The sequence below is a fragment of the Adiantum capillus-veneris genome, chromosome 9 (genome assembly GCF_014529385.1).
Source record: "Adiantum capillus-veneris isolate H3 chromosome 9, ASM1452938v2, whole genome shotgun sequence".
Taxonomy (NCBI): Eukaryota; Viridiplantae; Streptophyta; class Polypodiopsida; order Polypodiales; family Pteridaceae; genus Adiantum; species Adiantum capillus-veneris.
Window position 1 is genome coordinate 158,035,858 of NC_140939.1, and position 8,843 is coordinate 158,044,700.

Sequence of the window (8,843 nt, forward strand, 5' to 3'; positions counted from 1 at the left end):
TATCTTTGTCTGTGTATTATTTTGTTTGTGAAGGATTCTTTTGGTGGCAGTAAATTATTCCTTGTGGATCTCAAGAAGGATTTGTTTTAATGGGTGGCTCCCTTAATAGCCAAAGTAATCAAGATGTGGTTTAGGGTTTGCTTGTTTGTGTATCCAAGGTATTTTCTGGGTGCCATGACTCGATCTAAGCATTGCCTATCTTTGTAAAGTTTCTGGCTTTGGTATTATATCTTACTCACAAATGCGAGTTTCGGAAAAAAAAATGTAATGGGATTACACCAACCCTATTTTTTTTTTCAAACAATGATTAGCAATCATATGTGTGGCGTTGAGCTTTCTCACCCCTCCCCTAAGGAATTTCAATGAGATGCCAATAAATTTTCATGGTTTTATGAACACATCACACTTGAGGGTATTGGCATAGACTAAGGCGTTTGATCTCTCTCTCTCTCTCTCTCTCTCAAGAATGGGGGCAACCCTATGCTTGCCACCTCTACCTCCATTCCATAGAAGGCAACACCCACAATGTTTCTTGAGCTACATCACAATTACAGACAGTGCCGTGGTGGGAGCAAAGTGCAACATCCAGTCTAGTGGCAAGAGGATCTTGCCATCATGACTTCTTTTATGGAAACTCTTCATTAGTTTCCCATTGCAGAGGCTAGGATCTTGCCATGGCCCATGTCGATCTCGTTCCTCGGGCTCAACACCCTAGAAATATTCGCAATGGGCCTGATGGTGAGGATGGCTATGATAGTTATCGACATGCGTCTTTGACGATGTTATCTTTTTAGGTATTTTCCACGTTGTTGGTATGAAAGCAAAGGTGATTGCATCCCTAGGGAATGGGGGCAGCCCTATGCTTGCCACCCTTGCCTCCATTCTGTGGAAGGGAACACGTACAATGCTGCTCAAGTTGCAACAATGTTACAGTGCCATGGTGGGAGCAAAGTGCCACATCGGGGCAAGTGGTAGAAGGAGCTCGCCATTATGAATTCTTTTATGGAAACTCTTCATTGGTTGGGAGCTTACTATGGGTCGGTGGGGCCCATGCCACTACAGACGGTAGGCATCGAGAAGGCTTCTTGAGGTGAAACACATTTGGGATTGGGCCAATGTAGCAAAGGGGCCCACAGTGCCTCTTATAGTTCTACAAATGTGGCATTTTCTATGAATGTGGACTACATCTTTGCCAACATCCACTTTTTGGGTATGTGCCATGTTGTTGGCATGCAAGCAAAGGTGGTTGCAGCTCGAGGGAGTGGGGGCAACCCTATGCTTGCTATCCCTGCCTCCATTCCATGGAAGGTAATGCACACAATGTTGCTCGAGCTGCAACACCATTTAGAGACAGTGTTGTAGTAGGAGAAAAATGCCATGTCAAGCCTAGTGGTAGAAGGCGCTCCCCATCATGACTTCTTTTACAACAACTCTTTATTGGTTTCCCATCACAAAGGCTAGGAGCTAAGTATGGGTCTATGGGGAAGGCTGCCATAGACCGTAGGCATCAAGAAGGCTTCTTGAGCTGCAACACATTGATAGCCGTTTTTTGGCTTTCCGTAATTGCCATAGTGAGCTAGCTCAACCTACCAAAATCACCTAAACACTGTGGCTATGGACTTTTCCCATATCTTCTTGAAACCCTCAGCTAACTAGTCACTAGGCTACTTGAGCCAAAAAATAAATAAAAACAAAAGCCAAAGTATATTATGGCCCATTGGTGTGTAAACATTTCATTGTATCTGGGGCCTAAAAATAGGAAATTTTTATAATTATTTTGGTATTTATTTAAATATTTCTACTTAGGTATGCCTTATTTTCCTAAGTATGCTATGTACATTTACTCACCATTACCATAATCTTTCTTACCTATAAATTCTATAAAAAATCATTTCATGCAAGCTTCTCTTATTTTTGGTGTGAATCCACTCCAAGGAAAAACATCAAAAAATACCTTCCACCATAATCATTGCCTTTCACTAAATTTCTATTTTCTACAGGTATTTCTTCTTACCTCTTGTAAATAAATATACATCAATAAAAACAAATGAGGCCCTCCTTATTTGATTCCCTATATTTTGATATATTTATTTTTTTATATATAGCCCACACTATTCTAGATTCCATGAATTATTTATATATACTAGCCTGGTTTTTCCATCATATCCATATATTATATTTATGCATAATTCACAACCATGCATATTATTAAATCCTAAAAGTCAACTAGGTCATGCTTTAATGTAAGGACACTACAAGAGGTTGTGTGCTCTTGTGACGCTGTAAGCGACGGAAATACACTGGGTTTTTATAACCACCGGCGTCGCTAAAACCGTCGCTACGAGAGCGTCGCTATATGCGTCGCTATATAGCGACGCACATAGCGGTTCTCATAGCGACGTTTACACAGAAGACTATAGCTACGCTCATAGCGATGCTATAGAGCCATAAATAGCGACGCCCGAGAGAATTTTTTTTTTGGTGGCAGGGCATTGAATGCCCTGCCTCCCATCAACCATATTGTACTTGATTCACTTTTAAAAAAAAGTGCAAGGGTAGATAATAGACCCAAAATAGTCACCCACAAGACGCATTGTTTGCAAAATTGACAATTGTACACATCATAGGCAAAATGAATTGATTGGCAAATGTAATAATGACAATTGTACAACATCATAGGCATAAAGAATTGATTGGCAAAAGGAACTGCGGTGACAAATGTAATAATATACATGGTTCAAAAAGACGTATAAAATCCGTCTCATGATACATAAGCTATGAGAAACCCTAAACTAATGCTATCTAGCTACGGCTAAACTGACGTCGTCTAGTCAGACGTCTCATCGCGTCCAAGCGGCGTATCTGTCGGATTCTGCAAAAAAAGACAATAAGACAGCTTTCAGTAAGTATAAACATATAACGACATTTATAAAAAAATACAAAAAATAAAAAAGAGTAAACCCTAATACTAACCATGCTGCCGCGAGAACTGAGAATGTCCATCAGGGCGTTTAAGCCCTTCCTGCCTGCGTACTCGCGCTCGTACGGTGTGGGATCACGTCCTGTCATCGACCACTGTCAAAACATACAAAGATTTCATTATGTTAGAATTAAAAAACTCATAAACCCTAAACTATCGAACATAAAGAGCAATGTGAAAACACTTACAAAATCGGCCTCAAATGATGCCCATCCACCGCTCCCCAAGTGGTGCGAGCTCCCTGCCTCTACTCGCGCTCTGGCTGCATCCTTTTGTTGCTTCCACTTGTCGGGATTCTCGCGCGCTGCATTCTTCCAATCTTCTTTGGCCAGCCAATCTGGCCTGTTCCACCCATTCTTGATTGCTTTTTGCACTTCGGAATGCTTGTGTTTGCAGTATTCGCGCATTCGAATCTTCATCAGGTCTTCATTGAAGCGCTGATCCCGTGTTGGAACGGGAAACTCATCATGAAGTATGCTGATGACTCTGTTTTTTAAATCACTTGGTACTTCACTCCATTTGTTTAGTATGTAGTGTCTAAACAGCTGAGAGCAAAGACCACGCATGCGCGAGATCACCTTCTTGCCGTCATCATCCATGATGATGCCGCCGCTGATGTCGACGGAGTAAGGCAAGCCCTCTGGCCGGTGACGCGTGAACCTGGGTGTCCCGGCAGGGGTCTCTAGCGGCGTGTCGATGGGGGTACGGACGTCAGGTGTCTCCACCGGTGTCTGGGCCCCGAAGCGAGGAGTGTCGAGTGGGGTGGCTCCTGGCGGAGTAGGTAGAGGTGTGTAGCTTCTAGGAACAGTCAGCCGTGCAAAACCTGGCGTAGATGGCGATGCTATGGTTGGTGTGGGGGCGGGCAAAGAAGGGGAGGGTAAAGAGCCTCGTCGAACACGAGGCGGTGTGGAGGCATCGGTGGCGGAATCCCCACAGCAACCGCCACCGCCACCACTAGAGCGCCGGTGTCTAGACGAGTGTGAAGCTCGTCTCGTCGACGCCGAAGCTTCGGAGCGCGCCGAATGCTCCAAACGAGAGGGAGATGCGGATGGAGTAGGAACGCGCGATGATGCGCCAGAGCGATGACGCTCCACGTACCACTGTCTCTGCTGCGGTGACAAAGAAGAAAGAAACTCCTCATCATCCATACCTGCATTAAACACACGAATATTTAAACTTAATATTGAATGAATAGAGTAGACAATGACGCAAAGACCATTAAATACAATGACGTAATGACGCATATAAATACAATGGCGCAATGAATTGAGTGATAGAAGAGGCAAGTCGAAAACTCAGAATTTTCAATCAAAAGATGTGAGCGCGAGTAGAAAAGAGCGTTATACACCATGGAAGGTACTTAGAGAGCCAGATCTTTTACAACACGGAGCAAAATTGTTCAAATACAATATTTGTGGCTTTAAGAGATCTCTCTCTCATCGTCGCATAACTCAGCATAACTTCCTATATCTATATAGAGCTCTCCGTTTAAACACATATCCTTTGTTTCATTTTGTAGCTCCTTTGCATGCACCCCATATAGAGTAGTAGCATCTTGATGCTCGTCTGGCACCACCGCAGCGGCTTCTGATTGAGCATCTTCTCTGATCTCCTCCATTGATGTCGTTGTGATTGGCACATGGTAGCCTTCATACGTCCTTGCACTACGAGGGGCTCCTTAAGCGTTTTCATGAAACGCTCTAAGAAGAACATCCATCTGGAATGAACTGTGCCAGCTATTTCCACCTCATCAACTATGTGAACAAGAAGATGCACCTGAATGGTTAGCATTGTAGTAGGAAAATGTTTCTCAAACATGCACACAAGCTCCGCAGCATTTAGTTTGGCGAATGGTATGGAGTCTACGTTGATCTCCTTTTGTGAGATCCATTGCACCAGCTTTGCAAGTTTGTAGATTGTGTTACGGATGTCGAGAGACAAACATCCCTCAATGGCAACCGGTAAAATAAACTGTAAAGTATGTGCAGCAATGATATTAAAGTCCACATTTTATGCAATGATATTAAAGTCCACTATGAACGTACCTGACACATTTTATGCCAATCGTGTGACTTCAAACCGGTAAGCTTTCCTTCTTTAGTAAAACACGTTCGGAGCGAGTGCATTACGCCAGTGGGGGTCCGCAAAGATCGAATGGTCTCTTTTACTTTGCGTTCTTGGGCTCCTATGAAAATCCATGGTGCTTTAGGGAGTTTTATCGATCCATCAGACGCTGTTTGCGGCCAATATTGCTCCATACGATCCACATTTCTAAGGTCAACTCTTGCTCCCAAAGTATCTTTCTTGCCGGTCAGATGGTCCCATTGTAGATTACCCACATTCTTGAATATGTGCATTGGATCGAGCAAGTGATTGATCATGAGTCGGGGCTAGTATGGTAACTCATACCATAGAGATAGTCTCTTCATCCCTGGAGGCAATCCGTCATCGCACATCTCCTTCTGCTCTAACCATGCTTGTGCAGACATCCTTGGTGGCTCTCTTCCCAAAAAACCATCGCGTAACACATGATTCTCTGGAAGATACGCTTGATGACCTTCGTAGATTTGCTTCTTCAGTGAGGGTGCCCTACGTGCATTCAGTCTAGGTCCACATGTGACACATGCTCTGTATCCGCTTGTTTGAAGCCCTGCATGTATACACATGATAATAGATTAACTATGGGAAAAAACAAGATTTACAGTGTCTGAGTGAGGAGTGTCAATAGATCACCTGAGCATTCTGTTAGCCCGGGATAGTCATGCATGGTCCACATTAGAATGCCTCTGATCAAAGCATTCCGTCGTCCTGTGTGTCGGCTCATATCCACCACCTCTATGCCAATCCACAATTGTTGTAGCTCTTCCAATAGTGGACGAAGATACACATCCATATTCCCCACTTTATATCGCCCTGGCACAATCAAGCTTAGCCATAGGTGCCCCTTCTTCGTAGTCAACCACGGGGGAATGTTGTAGTTGACGATGACAACGGGCCATACACTGTAAGATGTTGATCTTTGACCAAATGGATTTACGCCATCCATAGCCAGGCCTAAGCGCAAATTTCGAGCTTCCCTGGCAAAATCCGACCATGTTCCATGTATATGTTTCCACGCTACGCAATTTGCAGGAATTCGTAGCACACCATCCGAAGATTTATTCTCCTCATGCCATGATGCTAGGGCGGCCATGGACTTACATTCGAAGAAATGCTTGATGCGAGGAAGCAGAGGGAAATGTCGCAAAACCTTTTGTGGAATTTTTGTCCCGTGGAGATCTACTCGATATCTTTCGGAATCACATTTCGGACACTTCTCCATGTCTATGTATTCCCCTCTGAAAAGAATGCAGTCATTAGGACAAGCGTGGATAGAATTGTAATCCATCCCCAAGTTTCGCAAAATCTTTCTTGCTTCATCTCGGGAATCTGGCATCACATTGTCAGCTGGTAGTATGTGCTCTTTCAGCAATCTACACAACATAAAAATATGATACAGTCGTGTAAAAATCTATCAGATCATTATACATTTAGAGTTTTATTAAAGTAAACTAATTGTAATAGATCACCTGAAAAGCGCTGTGACGCTAGTGTCACTCCATCCAAACTTTGCCTCCATGTTGAGAAGAACCAGGAGTGCTTTCAATCTAGACATACGTGCTCCATTATACAATGGCGTATCGGCTTCACTTTTCATATCATCATAGATAAGCCTTTCTGAATCCATGATCGTCTCGATCATTTCATCAATCTCAGGCTCAAACATTGCCTCGTTGGGAATGTGCTCTGCATGATCATCCCCCGAGCTGTCAGAGGCTACATCTTGTGGCCTCACATATGCTGCTTGACCAAAGCGCCTGCGAACACGTCTATTGGGTTGCAAGATTGCTGCTTGTTGGCCAGCGTCAGAGTCCGACGAGTTATAATTGGCAACAACTCGATCTATAATAGATGGATCGAACTCGCCAAATTCGCGAACGTGCTGCAAAGAAACACGTCTTGTCCGTTGCACAGCATGCTTGCATTGATTACAAGGACATAAGACCCTCGTTGAGAGATAGGTGTTTCGGTTGGACGGTCCCACATCCTCGTCGCTACTCATAATGAGGATAAAAAACTTATAACCTGGACAACAAATTTAATATTCTATTGGCATTCTTCGTCTTATCTCTCTCTCTCTCTCTCTCTCTCTGTCTCTCTCTCTCTCTCTCTCTCTCTCTCTCTCTCTCTCTCTTTACCTCACATTCTCTAGTCATGTCCAATCCCCGCACACCTCGGTCTAGAGGTGCACGGAGATCAGAACCACCGGGTTATAATCTCGTCTTTATTGGTCAATACCTATATTTGTGGGTACAAGAAATCTACACACCCACGTCTACATGATACTGCATGTAGTGGACAAAACCCCTTTGCCTCTTCTCTAGCTGTAGCACTTCACAGCATCTTAACATCTTTTCACAGTAGATCTTTTCACTGTTCGTCTAACTCTAAACCCTAAACCGTAAGTAATTCTTGCGTGGACTCGATCTAACGTAAATAAGCGTAAATCTAAATAAACGTAAATCTAACTAAAAATAAACCTAAATCTAATTTAACGTAAGTCTACATCTAACCTAATCTTTAACGTCTTTTGGGATAGTTTCCTACGACGTTAAAACTCTCTTCTTCTTGTGTGTGTGTGTGTGTGTGGGGGTAAACCTAAATAAACCTAAGTCTAATCTAATATAACATAAATCTAAATCTAACGTAAATGTTGTTATATTAAAAACAAAGAACTAAACTAACAGGGATTATAAGAACCTTAAAACTGATTTAACACATAATTTCTCACATAACTCGGCAAGAGTTGGCATTCTCATCACTAAAGATGTGAGAGTTAACTTCCGGCGGTGACGCTGCCTCATCTCCATCCACATCTGACGACAGCAATTGGCCCTTTAGACCGTTCTTGCTCTTGTTACTAACTTTGAAGTTGCTGTTGAATGACTAGAGGTTGTCTAGATGGTCATTGTGTCGGGGATGTAGTGACTCTTGCCGCCCTGAAGATCCACCTTCTTCCCTATCTTCTGAAGACATTTCACCAGTACTTTTGGATCGACGGAGCCCACCATGAGTGAAGGCAGCAATACCCTATATTCCATTGAGGGCTTTCTTCACCCGCTTCATGTAGGCATCGCAGTCTATGGAGACCTAAATCTAATCTAATATAACGTAAATCTAAATCTAGCGTAAATAAACGTAAATCTAGTTAAAAATAAACCTAAATCTAATTTAATGTAAGTCTACATATAACCTAATCTTTAACGTCTTTTAAGATAGTTTCCTACGACGTTATAACTCTCTTCTTCTTGTGTGTGTGCGCGTGTGTGGATGTGTGTGCCAATAAAAAGAGATAAATGGTATAACCTTTCTATCACCCATGCCAAGTATGATCGATTGATTATGCCATTTCCCTCTTGAATAATAGGTCTTGAGTTCAACTCCTCGTCGGCTAGATCTTTAGGTCTTTTAATTTTAATTAGTTTCCTACGACGTTAAATTAGTTTCTCTCTCTTTGTCTCTCAATGTGTGTGCGTTTTTTTGGATCGTATGCATGTTTTCTCTCTCTTTTCCTCTCTCAATGTGTGCGTTTTTTGTTTATGCATATTCTCTCTCTCTTTTCCTCTCTCAATGCGTGCATTTTTTGTTTATGCATGCTCTCTCTCTCGTTTTCTCTCTCAATGTGTGTGTGCATTCTTTGTTTATGTATGTGTGTGTGTGTTTTTGTTTTTGTTTGTACTCTCTCTCTCTCTCTCTCTCTCTCTCTCTCTCTCTCTCTCAAAAACACTATGTGTGTGTGTGTATGTGTGTGTGTGAGAGGGAG